The sequence below is a fragment of the Suricata suricatta genome, chromosome 5 (assembly GCF_006229205.1).
Source record: "Suricata suricatta isolate VVHF042 chromosome 5, meerkat_22Aug2017_6uvM2_HiC, whole genome shotgun sequence".
Taxonomy (NCBI): Eukaryota; Metazoa; Chordata; class Mammalia; order Carnivora; family Herpestidae; genus Suricata; species Suricata suricatta.
In genome coordinates, this window is record NC_043704.1 from 17,543,053 (window position 1) to 17,559,151 (window position 16,099).

Consider the following 16,099-nt stretch of genomic DNA (forward strand, 5'->3'; position numbering starts at 1 on the left):
AGAGAGAGAGAGAGAGAGAGAGAGGGAGAGAGGTTGTGAACAGGGGAGGAGCAGAGAGAGAAGGAAACAGAATCCGAAGCGGGCTCCAGGCTCTGAGCTGTCAGCACAGAGACTCACCTGGGGCTCAAACTCATGGACCACGAGATCATGACCTGAGCCAACTAGTCAGTCTTTTTTTTTTTTTAATGCTTATTTATTTTTGAGAGAGAGAGAGATGGGGAGGAGAGTACGTGCATGAGTGGAGGAGGGGCAGAGAGAGAGAGAAACAGAATTCCAGTCAGGCTCCAGGCTTCAAGCTTTCAGCACAGAGCCTGATGTGGGACTCAACCTCGTGAACCATGAGATGATGACCTGAGTTAAAGTTGGACCTAACCCACTGAACCACCCAGGCGCCCCCAGGATTCACTGCTTTAATGTTGTAGGATTTATTTTATTTTGATGTCTCGTGAATAATGCATGTTCAGTAAATGATAACTAGTGATGGTGGTGAACACACTTAACATCCAAATACAAGCGTGAAGTTTCTTATGATCCTAAAAATATCAGTATGATATATGACATATGATGTCACTTGTCTTAAGCAGCAGGACTATTCAACAAGACTGTTCTGCAGAAACCATGATCTCATCTGGGCTCCTAAGAATACCAAAGAGACCAAAGCTGGTCTTGTTCATGATAACACAGTAACAATAAACAATTCATAACTCACAGTGGTTACAAAGATTAACATACCGTCTTGCAACCATGAAATAAAAAAGTCCATATTTATAGTATTGTTAAATATAAAGACAGTTAAGTTAGTCTGTCACAGAAAAGGGCCATTGGCTTTTTAAATTCTGTATATAGGTTTGCATGTATGGGTAGATGTGTTTATTCCTCTATGTTATATATGCACATATGTGTATTTATATATGTTTATATATGTATAATTACTGAGATAATACAGAGTACAGGAAGTTTATGAACTGTACTTGACTTAAGCTAATTTTAGCATTTGAAACTGTTCAAAAACTGTTTAAATGGAAGGGAGCTTACAAATCATTGATTGCTAATGCATTTTACCCTTCAGGACAAGGACATTTGGGAAGGCTAAAATGATGCTTATTGTAGAGGCATGCAAAGCAACCATCATTAAAAATGCTTTATTCAAAGCATTTTTATTTTCTTTAAAATCAACTTTCTCAACATATAATTTTCACCTGATAAAATGCACACATTAAAGTGTACAGTTTAGTGAGTTTTGACAAATATATATACACTTGTGTAACTGCCGACCTAGGCAAAATATGTCACATTTCCAATACTCCAGAGATTTCCCTCCTGCACCTACACCCTTAGCCCCAGGCCACTGCTGCTTGGATTTCTATCATTATAGATAAAGTTTACCTATTTTAGAATTTTATATAAGTGGAGACTTACAGTATGTTGTCTTTTGTGCTTGGCTTCTTTTGTTGGTCATATGTTACTGAGACTGATTTGTGTTGCTGCATAGTTTGGTAGTTGGTTTCTTTTTCTTGCTGAGCACTGTTCTATTAAATAAATACACAACAATCGGCTTATCCATTCACCATTTGGATCATTTGTAGTTTCTAGCTCCTATGAATATGGCTGCTTTTGACATTCATTTACAGGTGTTTCTGTCGGTTGTATATTTTCATTGACTAAGTGTCTGGCAGCAGAACTGTTGTGTCACTAGGTACAGGAGTGTGTTTGACGTGGTTTTTAATGTTCATTTATTTTTGAGAGAGAAAGAACATGAGCAGGGAAGGGGCAAAGAGAGAGGGAGATACAGATTCTGAAGCAGCCTCCAGGTTCTGAGCTGTCAGCATGGAGCCTGACATGGGGCTCAAGCTCATGAACCTCGAGATCATGACTTGAGCCCAAGTTAGATGCCACCCAGGTGGCCCTCTCATAGTGTTTTTTTGAAAAATTAAGATATATCTGACAGTTAAGAATAGTATGTATTTATTATTATGGCATAACCCCTTTTTTGAATATGAGTATTAAAAATATTTGCTTTCAGTCTGTGCCTTGCCTTACCATTTTCTTCAATGGATTACCAAATATTTTTTTAGTATCTATTTTATTTGTTCTGTTGGCATCTTTTTTTAAATTAAAAAAATTAAATTTTAGGAGTTGTGCTAGGCCTAAAACTTAACAAAGTTTATTTGGAATTAATGTTAGGCTACTTCACATTTCATGGTTCCTAGTTAACATTTACCATTTCTCAATGCAGTAACCTTATAATAGAATATACTTTTATTCCCTCCAATCCTTTGTCCCATTTTGTGATGCCTGTTACTTCTAAAGTAAAAAGTCCACCTTGGGGGGCGCCTGGGTGGCTCAGTCGGTTGAGCGGCCGGCTTCGGCTCAGGTCACATCTCACGTTTGTGGTTTTGAGCCCCGTGTCAGGCTCTGTGCAGACAGCTAGCTCAGAGCCTGGAGCCTGCTTATGATTCTCTGTCTCCCTCTCTCTCTGACCCTCCCCCTCTCATGCTCTGTCTCTCTCTGTATCAAAAATAAATAAAAAACATTTAAAAAATTTAAAAAAGTCCACCTTTGAATATTATTGTTTATTTTTAATGAGCAGCTGTCTTTTAAGGAAATTTTTTCCCCTAGTATGATATTTTTATTTAAGTTTCTGACAGTTATTTTTAAAATTTTAATTCCAGTATAGTTAACACACAGTGTTATATTACTTTCAGTTGTACAATATAGTGATTCAACAAAATTAACAGTATCATACATCACCTAGTAACTCATTCACCACACTGCCTTCCTGGTAGCTAGCAGTTTATTCTCTATAGTTAAGAATTTGTTTCTTGGTTTGTTTTTCTCCCTTTTTTTTTCCTTTGCTCATTTGTTTTGTTTCTTAGATTCTACATATGAGTGAAATCATATGGTATTTGTCTTTCTCTGACTTATTTCAATTAGCATAATACTTTCTAGCAATACTTTAATTGCAAATAGCAAGATTTCATTCTTTTTCATGAATAATATTCCATTGTATATATATGTGTATATGTCCACACACATCATAAATATATATACACATTGTAAATATATATACACATATATATACACATTGTGTGTATATATGCATATATATCACATATTAAAATTTTTGTTTAAATTTTATTTTTGAGAGACAGAGTGTGAGCAGGGGAAAGGTAGAGAGAGAAGGAGACACAGAATATGAAGCAGGCTCCAGGCTCTGAGCTGTCAGCACAGAACCCGACATGGGGCTCTAACTGACAAACTGCAAGATCATGACCTGAGCTGAAGTCAGCTGCTTAACTGACTGAGCCACCCAGGTGCCCCACATCTTCTTTATCCATTTATTAATCAATGAACACTGGGACTATTTCTATAATTTATCTATTATAAATAATGTTGCTGTAAATATTGGGTGCATGTATACCTTTGAATTAATGTTTTGGTATCTTTTGGGTAAACATCCAATAGTGTAATTACTGGATCATAAGGTAGTTCTATTTTTTTAAATTTATTTAAATCCAGGTTAGTTAATAGTGTAATAATGGTTTCAGAAGTAGAATTTAGTGACTAATCACTTGCATATAACATGCAGTGCTCATGCCAACAAGTGCGCTCCTTAATGCCAATTGTCCATTTAGCCCATCCCCCCATTCCTTCAACTACCCTGTTCGTTCTCTGTATTTAAGAGTCTGATGATTTGCCTCCTTCTCTGCTTTTATCCTATTTTTCCTTCCCTCCCCCGTGTTCATCTGTTTTATTTCTTAAGTTGCACATATTAGTGAAATCATACGGTATTTGTCTTTGACTTATTAGTGTAATACATTCTAGTTCCATCCATATTGTTGCCAATGGCAAGATTTCATTCTTTTTGATCACTGAGTAATATTCCATTGTATATATCTATATCTATATCATCTATATCTACATCACATTTTCTTTATCCATTCATCAGTGGATGGACATTTGGGCTCTTTCCATAATTTGGCTGTTGTTGATAGTGCTGCTATAAACATTGGGGTGCATATGCCCCTTCAAATAAGCATTTTTATATCCTTAAGTTAAATGCCTATTAGTGCAATTTATGGGTTATAGGGTAGCTTTATTTTTAATATTTTGAAGAACCTCCATACTATTCTCCAGAGTGGCTGTACCAATTTGCATTCCCACCAACAGTACAAAAGTGTTCCCTTTCTCCACATCCTTGCCAACAATATCTGTTGTTTCCTGAATTCTTAATTTTAGTCATTCCGACAGGTGTGGTGTGATATTTCATTGTGGTTTTGATTTGTATTTGCCTGATGATGAGTGATGTTGAGTATCTTTTCATGTGTCTGTCAGCCATCTGGATGTGTTCTTTGGGAAAGTTTCTATTTACGTCATTTGCTCATTTCTTCACTGGATTATTTGTTTTTCGGGTGTTGAGTTTGATAGTTCTTTATAGATTTTTGATACTAACCCTTTATCTGATATGTCATTTGCAAATATCTTCTCCCATTCTGTTGGTTTTGCTCATTGTTTCCTTCATCGTGCAGAAGCTTTTTTATCTTGATGAGGTCCTAATAGTTCATTTTTGTTTTTGTTTCTCTTGCTTCTGGAGACATGTCCAGTATGAAGTTGCTGTGGCCGAGGTCACAGAGGCTGCTTCTTGTGCCTCTAAGGACTTGATGATTTCCAGTCTTACATTTAGGTCTTTCATCCATTTTGAATTTATTTTTATTCATGGTGTAAGAAAGTGGTCCAGGTTCATTCTTCTGCATGTTGCTGTCCAGTTTTCCCAACACTATTTGCTGAACAGTCTTTTTCCATTAGATATTCTTTCCTGCTTTGTCAAAGATTAGCTGGCTATATGTTTGTTGGTCCATTGTGTCTATTTTTGTGCCAGTATCATACTGTCTTGATGATTACAGGTTTGTAAGACAGCTTGAAGTCCAGAATTGTGATGTCTCCAGATTTTTTGAAGGAAATTATAAGAACTACAGCAAAAAGTTTTTTGTATTTATATACTTATTTACCATTTCTAGTGGTCATCAATTCTCGTAGAGCTGAGTTTCTGTCTATCACTTTTTCCCCCTGCAACTTGAACAATATCCTTTAACATTTCTCTTAATACAGATTTGATTGTGACAAATTTTTTCAGCTTTCACCTTAAATACCTTTTTAGACCCTTAATTTTATTTTTTATTTTTTAAAGTTTATTTATTTATTGAGAGAGAGAGAGAGAGAGAGAGAGAGAGAGAGAGAGAGAGAGAGAGGAAGAGGCAGAGAGAGAGGGAGAGAGTGATTATTCCAAGCAGGCTCCACTCTGTCAGTGCAGAACCTGACACAGGGCTCAAACTCATGAACTGTAAGATCATGACGTGAATCAGAATCAAGAATTGGATCCTTAACTTCCTGAGTCACCCAGAGACCCCAAGGACCTTTGCTTCTAAAGTATATGTTCAATGGCTACATTTATCCTTTCTGGTCTTCATTTCTCCGTGTAAATCCATATGTTTATCTGGCATCATTTTCTATATACCTGAGGAACTCCCCCTAACATTTCTTTTAGTGTGGGTCTGATCGTGATGAATTACTCACACTTTTGCATATCTGAATAAATCTTCGTGTAGCCACCATGTTTGAAAGACATTTTTGATATGTGCAGAATTATAGGTTGATATTCTTTTTCCTTTGATTCTGTGAAGGTAGTTCTCTTCACTCTTTTTACTTCTGAAGAGGAATCCACCAGGATTCTTATTCTGGTTCTTCTCTATGTAATATTTATTTTCCTCTGGTTGCTTTTCAAAAGAAATTTTTTTTGGAGTGTGTATCTCTGGTTTTGAGTGATGTGATTATGATATGCCTCCATGTAGTTTTCTTTACATTTATTGTGGTTCAGTGTTGTTTAGCTTCTTGAATCTGTCGGCTTATAGATTTTGTCAAATTTGGAAAAAATTTAGCCATGAATTCTTTAAATGTTTCTTCTTTCCTCCCATTTCCCTTCTTTCTTTTTGTTGTCAAACTTCACATATATTAGGCTGCTTGAAGCTGTCCCACCATTTACTGATGCTCATTGTTCATTTTTAACTTTTTTATTCTTCTTTTTCTGTATTTTACATTAGAGAGTTTCTATTGATATGGCTTTAATCATACTAAATTTTCCATCCATAATATGTAACCAAATACTGCTTTTTATGTTTATTTTATTTTTGAGAGATAGAGGGAGGCAGAGAGGCAGAGAAAGAGGGAGACACGGAATCCGAAGCAGGCTCCCAGCTCTGAGCTGTCATCACAGAGCCTGATGCGGGGCTCGAACTGAATCATGAGATTGTGACCTGAGCCAAAGTTGGATGCCTAATCGATTGAGCCCCCCAGGTGACCCTTATTAAATGCTCTGAATTGTATCCAGTACTTTGTCCTGTGAACTAATTGCTCTGGTCTTCCTCGACAATTAGGCAGTGTTTTCAGCCCAGGGAGTCTGCTAGTCTCTCCACATGTTCTGGCTCCCTGGGCCACGCTCTAGAAAAATCTCACAAAGCAGAGATCTGGGCAGTTGTTTCTCATCTCTCATCTCCTCTTACCTGACATCCAGTCTTAGAAACGTTTGTTTCTGATATTTTTTGTGTTTTTGGTTGTTTCAGGCAAGAGGGTAAATTGGTTTCTATTATTCTGTCTTGTCTGGAATTAGAAATTTTTAAATCACTTTTTCATGTTTTTTCAGCTTCACCACTCGCAAGCTATTTACAGGTTTATTTCTAATGGTAAATAGTAATAATAATAACACTCAATACCTTATAATTGTATAGCATTTTGAAGTTTATGTGATATTTCAGTCTTCTCAAAATTTAATAATTATGATATAATTATATTTGACAAATAAGTTTATAGAAAAAATCTCTTTGAATTTCATTTTTCTCTTAAGCAAAACAAGTGAATTGGGCTGGAATAACTTTAGGGTTTCTACATGTTAATAATATTTTCAAAAATTTTCCAAAAAGTATGTTTTTATTGCTGGGTTTGTTTTAATGTGAGTTCCACAAGCATCTGTTAAGAGCCACTCTCTTTTAGAATAGCCAACTTTTTAAATAATTCTTTTCCTAAAATAAACCTTATTCTTGAAACAAGATAGCTCTGCCAAAGAACTTACCTATTTTGTCTTCCAATCAAACTTTTCTTACCACTTTCTAATGATGTATAGTCATAGCTCAGTGATGATGTCACATTTTTTTTTTTACTGATTTCAGTAAATTAAATAACGACTTAGCAAGTGGATTTGTAAAAAGCTAAAAGCCATTTTAATAATGAACCCAAATATGGTAAATACAAATCTATTCACTTACTGAACAGAAGTGATTAGACCCTGCCTTGCCTCCTCAGTTAGGCTGAGCCCTGGCATCTAAGGGTTTATTCTGTTTAATACAGGAGAAGCTCAGACCTACCACAGTGAGTAGCGTATAGCTGGCCTCTTTGGTGCTTGGTGCAATCACACTGAATCATGGGTCAGTCTGAATGCCCCAGGTGCAGACAGCCCAAATGACACCTGTTTGTTCACTTGGCATGTCTGACTTTCTGTCTTGGGTTCCTAGTTAGTGTTGCTTATCCTCACTGGTCTCTCTTCAAGACTGTAGTCCATTGAGCTAGGGACTTGATAGTCTTTTAAGCTCTTTCCAGAGTCCTTCTCCGGAGTCCATAGATCTCAAATAATGAAAGTCCTCTGCTAAACTTGTTAGGAGACTGATACCAAATTGACCATTAACTTGGAATGGTATTGGCATCAGACCCATGACTGTGAGTGTGGTCACTGCCGGGAAACCATTGCAACCACCCTCCTTTGGTTAAATTGTATTTTCCTAGGATGTCAGCAGCAAATAGTCCACACACCTCTGCTTTTATCTTTGCTTTCTTTTCCTTTATTAATTTTTTTTAACATTTATTTATTTTTGAGAGATGGAGAGAGACAGAGCATGAGTGGGGGAGGGGCAGAGAGTGAGACAGAATCTGAAGCAGGTTCCAGCCTCTGAGCCATCAGCACAGAACCCAATGAGGGACTCAAACCCACAAATTGTGAGATCATGACTTGAGCCGAATTTGGACACTTAACCGACTGAGCCACCCAGACGCCCCTCTTATCTTTTATTTTAGATAGGACTCCTTGTGTTTTACAGGAACAAGTGATTGATTTATAATTGTGTCAAATGGCAAATTTTATGCTATCTGTTAGATGATGGGACATTTTGAAGAACAGAAGGAGCTACTTCATTATGGCATTCAAAATTTCTATAGGTTCGCATAAACTTTCTCCTGGATAAAATCCTAATGTAACTTTAGGTCTGAATGTTAGGTTTCACAAAGACTAAAACTAAACATTTGTTGTTTCCTTTTGGAAGAAAGATCATAAATTTTAGTTAATACTGTTAATAAACATAAAATAGTTTGCTGATAAGACAATAACTCTTTCAGAGTTTCACAGACTTCTTGTTTTTCCTTGCTCATGAGTCTGAAACTGCTAGCATTTGCTTGGCACTGCGAGTTGGCATTAGAATTTTAAGACATTTCCTTAGATTTACTGAGTCATATGGTGTTTATCTCAGATTATGGTTTGTTGGAATCGTACTTCTTTAATGTTCTATTGATTTGCATGTTATCCTTAGTCCATAGCAACCCAAAACAGAATTAAAACCATATTACTTTAATAGGAACATTAATTTTTGTTGACAATGGAAAATAAAGGAAAGTCCTGAATCAATAGTTCTATTCACTCCTTTTTCAGTGAAGATGGTCCGTCCACACAATGTTTTAAAGGATGCCAAGAGAAGGAGTAATAAGGAAGAGCCAGGATAAAATGAATATTTTAATGGTAGCCAATGGGTAGGAAACACTAAGAGCTTTCTTACTGGTTTATGTTAGTAGCTTTGGGAGAAATGCTAATGTGAGTTAAATGAATGTTTCACACATACCTGTTATGGTATCATGTGATCTGGTGAAAGTGTATTTAATTTCACAAATAGTAGGAAATTTGCTTTAGCTTTGACTAAATTTCAATTTCTGTATGTCTCCTTATAGTATTTCCTTTTTATACTCTTAAAGATACATAGCCAGAAAATGATTTTCATGAAGCATAATATTATATGAGCTAGGATTCTTATCTAAGACCAGTAGGTTAGTTCTCCAAGGCTGCTCTCACTAGGCATCACAGACTGGGTGGCTCAAACAACAGAAATGTATTTTCTCACACTCTGGAGGCCTGAGCCTGAAGTCAAGGTGCTGACAGGGTACTTTCCTTATGAGGGCTGTGAGAGAAGGACCTGTTCCAGGCTTGTCAATGCCATCTTGTCCCTGTGTCTTTGCAGCATCTTCTTCCTGTGTGTGTCGATGTCCCACTTTCCTCTTCTTATGAGGACATCAGTCACAGTGGATTTGGGACCCATCTTAATGACTTTATTTTAACTTAGTCACCTCTGTAAAGTCACTATCCCTAAATATAGTCACATGCAGAGGCACTGGGGGAGACACAATTCGTCTCATAATAACCAGTGCATATGGAACACCCTAGCAAAAAGTTAGTTTATGATTATTATATAAACTTATGCTCAGAAATTTTAAGAACTGAAGTCTAATATCCTCTTGTTACACTAATGTTAAAAATGTTCATTAGTCTTCTGTGAGATGTGTGCCAATGTATGATGAGAAGGTAGAAGTGCTTTCTTGAGGGCAAGTGTTCTTACGTAAGTGCAGGGATGAATTATGGGGCAGTGTTTCTAGAATCACTGACAGATTAAAAACTAGTTTTTTTCCCCAACAGTATCAGTTTACATAATAATTTTAGAGAAAAAGGAGATCAATCCAAAATACACAGCTAAAGGATGTTTACCTGCAATTCCCCAGTATTTAATCAGTGAGCTTAGCTTTGTTCTAATAATCAATTCAGAATAAGATTCTAAGGTATTTCGACACAAAACATTTATTTATAATAGATAATGATTTAGAAGTATAAAACAAACTCTGGAATTATATAGCAACATGAAAGTCATTAATCAAGGAATAAGTGTTCCGTATTATAAGGAAATAGGTTAGCAAGTTCCTTTCATGAGAAGTTCAAACAAAAAACATTTTTGTTTTTGTGGCTATAGGATTGCAAGTCATGAAAACTTGAACATTTTATTTTTAAAAGTGAGGTGCCTGGGAGAGACTATGAGGGGTTTGAAATTCTCAAGTGACATTTCAAGCAAACTTCATTTTTTTATGCTTATTGCACCACTCATACCATAAAATTCAAATTCCAATCCTAATTTTGATACCACTTGGTTTAATTCTTCCTATTATTATTACTTATATTTAAGATACTCAAGAATTCCAAGTAACAGAATATTAGATATTGGTTAGGCTTTTTTATTTTGTCATTTCCAGGAAAAGTCTACAGTTTTAACTGAAGACCATTAGAAATGTTATTTTTTTCCAAGCATTGAATAAGATAATGTCACGTGATGGACTGCTAAGTTGTAAAGAATCAACAAATTATTGGATCATGAAGGAATAACTTTTGCCTCCATGTTGCAATGGTCAAATGCTTTGTAGAGAAGAGAATAATATTGCTTAGAGATCGCAAATCCTAGAACTTAATTAATGGCTGGCTGATTAGGAACTCATCAGAAAATAGTTATGAAATATGAATTAGAAGTAGTGGGAGATCTGGTATTGTTTGACCTCCTTAAGGGTCTTCAGTATAAAATCAGCACAAAATCACATATTCATAACATATCACAAAATGCCCTTCATTTATTTGTCCTTGTTTCCTTTTCCAACATCATTTTATACTGTTTTCTCTTCTTTCCTCTACTCCAGCCCTGCTCAACTTGCTTCAGTTCTTCTATGCTAAATGACTTCTGCAGGGCCTTTGTATTAGCTGCCTCCACTTGGCAGATTCTTCCAAATTCTACCATAAATCTAATTTTCCTCAGCAAGGCTACTCTGAACCACCCATTTCAAGTTAGCCACTAAGTCATTCCCTGTCCTATCTCCTTTTTGTACTTCTCTGTCTGTTTCTTATGTCCATGTCCTATCTCTTGCCTATTTGTTTATGTATTGCTAGACAATTGTCTATGTAAACTTCATTCTAGCTAAATTCAGACAGTAGGAGTTTCACCACCTTTTTATCATTGTACCTCCAGTGTCTTAAAAAGTGCTTGGCACATAATAATTTCTTACTTAACATTTGTGGAATAAATAGGAATGAAACAAAATCACTTAATTCCCTGCTACACTAATAGGTATCATCCAAGGATATTATGAGGTTTTAGAGTGAGAGAGGTGCAAAGTGAAATCCATCCAGAGATAAGCACCAAAGAGCAAAGTATGTAAAACAAACAAACAAACAATAAAATAAAACAATAGGCTATAGGAGGAACTGGTAATAGTCAAGCTGGAAAATATTTGAATGGCTGGGAAGTGGAAAAAGAAGTTGTAAGAACACAGCTATCAACCTGTTAAAAGAAAGAGTTTTCTGATAATTTGAGCAGTCCCACAAAAGAGACATCCAGTATAGCAAATTTTTGTATAGAAACTGGATGGCCATGTATTATGGATGTTTCAGAGAGAATTTTGTAGGTCATATAATTAAAAAACTCTACAGTTTCTTAAAAATATTATTATAAAATAAGATAACTTTTTACATAAGATCCCATAATTCCTTCTCAAATCTAAAAGGGGGAAGAGCTTTATTTTATATAAAACAACACAAAGTAGAAACTCAAATAGATGAGATGAAGTCAACAATATTTTAAAATGTCTTGCTGATTATAACGGTGCCCTTATTATCTTTAGTGTATACATTTAAGGGAAGATACATCCCAGATACTGGTAGGTGTGTATTCTATTTCCAAATTACTTTTAAAAATAGTTTCAAGGATTAGAGATCAATGATGGTGGTAGCATAGGAGGACCCTAGGCTCATCTTGTCCCATGAACACAACTAGATAACTATCAAATCACCCTACATACCCCAGAAACTGGCCTGAATAAAACTCCACAACTAAAGGGAGAGAAGATGCCCCATTCAAGAAAATAGGAGGTGCAGGGATGTGGTTTAGGAAAGAAATGGATCACTGGGGCTGTGGAGAGGATGGAGCCCTTGTTGCAGAGGAGAGAGAGAGAGAGAGAGAGAGAGAGAGAGAGAGAGAGAGGGAGAGAAAGAGAGGAGCACACAGGAGAACTCACAAGGTGAATATTTCCTCAAAGTAATTGGCTTGGAAAATGAAAGGGGCTGAATTTTGTGAGTCCTGAAGTTTTAAAGGTCAGTGGGCTTTGCTAGGGTAGAGCAAAGAGGGTGCAGCCCTGCTCCAGGAGAAAACTCGGGCCAATAACTCGGGAGTAGAGAGCATGGAAACAGGGATTTGAGGAATGCCTGGGGCACACAAGGTAGAGATTATTCTCTCATCTGGGAAAGCATCCTTGGGAGGCAGCATTCACAGGGATACCTCTCTGGGAACAGGGGAGCTGGCCTGTGCCATTTTTCTCTCCTGCCCTCAGTGTAAACACAGAACCACTGGCGAGGGGCAGCGCAGTGCCAATACTGTTTACCTAACTTGCTTACTGCCAAGCCCCACCACCCTGTGTTCTGGGGAGTGCTGCCCTTCCCAGTCAAGCTTGCCTCAGTCCCAGCATGGCAGACCCCTCCCCCAGAAAACCAGCACATGCCCCTGCCCACACCATGTCTCCCAACCAGAAGAAGGCTCTGCAGGGCCTCACTTCTGGTGGAGTTGGTATTGGGTCTCATTTCACAAGCAGAATAGAGCATGACTAGTTAAAACATGCCACATTCAGACCAGGACCAGAAACTGCCCATAACCGGCAAGGAGACCATCTGCAGACATCTGGCCTGAAGAATAGAGCAGCCAAAACACAATAGCAGAGCACATAGCACACTCTAGAATCACACTCCCTGAAGCACCAGGCCCTGGACACTACATGACATCTTCTTCAGAAGGCCATTACTTTCAGGAGCAGGAGACATGACTAGCTTTTTTTAACACACAGAAAAAGGCAGAGACTTAGACAAAATGCCAAGTTGGAAGAATTTATCCCAAATGAAAGAATAAGATAAGGCCATGGCCAGGGATCTAAGTAAAACAGATTATAAGTCACATGTCTTATGGAGAACTTAAAGCAACAATGATAAGAACATGTACTGAGCTTGAGAAAAGAATAGAAGACATCCAGGAGACCCTTACCACAGAGATAAAAAAGTTAAGAAAGAATCAATCATTGATGAATAATGTAATAAGTGATATTGGAAATGGGCTCAATGCAATGAACAAGTAACAGGGTGGAAGAAGCAGAGGAATGAATTAGTGACTTACAAAACATAATCATGGAAAATAATGAAGCTGAAAAAGAGAAAGAATAATGTAACATTAGAGCAGACTTAGAGAACTCAGTGACTCCATCAAACGTACTAACATTTGTATTATAGGAGTCCCAAAAGAAGAAGAGAGAGAAAGGGGTGCCTGGGTAGCTCAGTTGGTTAAGCACCCAACTTTGGCTCAGGTCATGATCTCATAGTTTGTGAGTTTGAACCCCATGTTGGGTTCTATGCTGACAGCTCAGAGCCTGGAGCCTACTTTGGATTCTGTCTCCCTCTGTCTCTGCCCCTCCTCAACTTGTGCTCTGTCTCTCTCTCTCAAAAATAAACATTAAAAATTTTCAAAAAAAAAAAAAAAAGGAAGAAGAGAGAGGAATAAGGACAGAAAATTTATTTCAAGAAAGAATAGCAGAGAACTTTCCTAGTCTGAGGAAGGAAACCACATATCCAGATCCAGGAAACACAGGAACACACTCAAAATCAACAAAAGCAGGACAACCTCAAGACATATTTTAATTACATTGGCAAAATATAGTGATAAAGGAAAAACATCTTAAAAGCAGCAAAACAAAAGAAATCCTTAACTTACAAAGGAAAACCTATAAGCTTGCTGAAGACTTCTCTGCAGCAACTTGGCAAGCCAGAAAGGAGTGGGATGGTATATTCAACATTTTGAATGGGAAAAATCTGTAGCCTAGAATTCTCTCTCCAGCAAGACTATCATTCAGAGTAAAAGGAGAGAGAAAGGGTTTCTCAGACAAACAAAAACTAAAGGAGTTTATGACTACTAAACCAGTCCTACAAATAATATTAAAGGAGACTCTTTGAGTACAAAGGAGAGACCAAAAGTGACAAAGACAAGAAAGGATCAGAGAAAATCTCCAGAAACCATAACAAAACAAGTAATAAAATGGCAATAAATGCATAGCTATCAATAATTACTTTGAATATAAATGGACTAAATGCTCTAACAAAAGACATAGGATGTCAGAATGGATAAAAAAATAAGACCCATCTATATGCTGCCAACAAGAGATTCATTTTAGACCTACACCTGCAGATTGAACATGAGGGGGTGGAGAAACATTTATCATGCAAATAGATGTCAAAGGACAGTCAGCGTAGCAATACTTATATTAGACAAACTAGGCCTTTGTTCTTGTGTTTTTATCCTGCTTTGGTATCAGGGTAGTACTGGCCTCATGGAATTAATTTGAATGAGTTCCCTCTATTCCATTATTTGTAAGATTTTAATAAAGATTGTTGTTAATTATTTTTTTAATGTTTAGTAGAATTCACCAATGACACATTGTGGTCTTGGGTTTTTCTGTGCTGGGCGATTTTTGAATCCGAATTCAACTTTCATTCTTATTATTGGTCTAAGAAGATTTCCTGTTTCTTGTATTTAAGATTTATGATTCAATTGTGGTAACTTGTGCATTTTTAGGAATTATTTGTTTTTTTCCCCTAAGTTGTCTGGTTTGTTAGTATGTAATTGTTTATAGTAATCTATTATCACACTATGTATTTCTGTGGTTATCTGTTGTATTGTTTTTTCTTCCTTTTTTTTTCATTTTGGTTTTTGAGTATTTTCTCTCTCTTTGGTAGCTAATGTAGTTAAAGCATTGCCAATTTTGTTTATTTTTTTGAAAAACTGATCATCACTATCAATGTTGTTATTACTTATTCTGGTCTTTATTTTATTTATTTCTGATTTTTCTTTGTTATTTCCTTCCTTGACTAAATTTCAGCTAAGTTTCTTCTTTTTCTAGTTCCTTTTGTTGTTGTAATGTTAAGTTGTTTACTTGATTTTTTTCCTTTTATTTAGGTTTATTTATTTATTTATTTTGAGAGAGAGAGAGTGAGCACTTGGGAGGAGCAAAGAGAGAGGAGAGAGAGAATCCCAAGCAGGCTTCATGATGTCAGCACAGAGCCCAGTGCTGAGCTGGATCTCATGAACTGTGAGATAATGAAATGGGCTAAAATCAAGCGTTGGACACTTAACTGAGCCACCCAGGCCCCCTTGAACTTTTTTCCTTAATGCAATCATTTATAGCATCAATTTCACTCTAACATCTGCTTTTGCTGCATCCCATAGATTTTGGAATATTGTGTTTTCTTTTTCAAAGAAAAACAGAAGCAGCCTGGAGTAGGTGCTGCTCTGGTCTTTTCTAGCACACGCTAGCAGACTAGGTGTGCTCTGGTTTTCTTTTCTCAAAGTATGAGACATACTTTGATTTTCCATTTGATTTCTTATATGGCGCATTGCTTGTGCAGTGGTATACTGTTGGACGTTTACATAGTAAATATTTAATACTAACATTGTAGATTTTTCAGCTTTGTTTTCTTGTTGAGCTTTAGTGTTGTACCATTTTGGTTGGAAAATATACTGGGTATGACTTCTGTAATATTTGTTATGTCTCTTTTTTTGTGATTTAACCAGGGGATTCTTCTGCATGTACTTGAGGAAGATATGTATTCTATTTTTCTTGGATGGAATGTTTTATGTATATCTTTAGAAGCATCTAAAGCATCTAAAGTATGTTTCAACTAAACAATGTTCCCACTGTGTGAGGATTAGAATAACTATGTCTAAATTGATCCATCTGATTATAAGTAGAACGTGATCACATGAGTGGAGGTTCCTCTGCCAACTCCTTGTTGATGAAATGACCTTCTGAAGATTTCATGTATTTAATAGGATGAGTAGCACCTGATATGTGGGTCTAGTAAATATGTCATTATTTGTACTTTAAAATTTTGTTG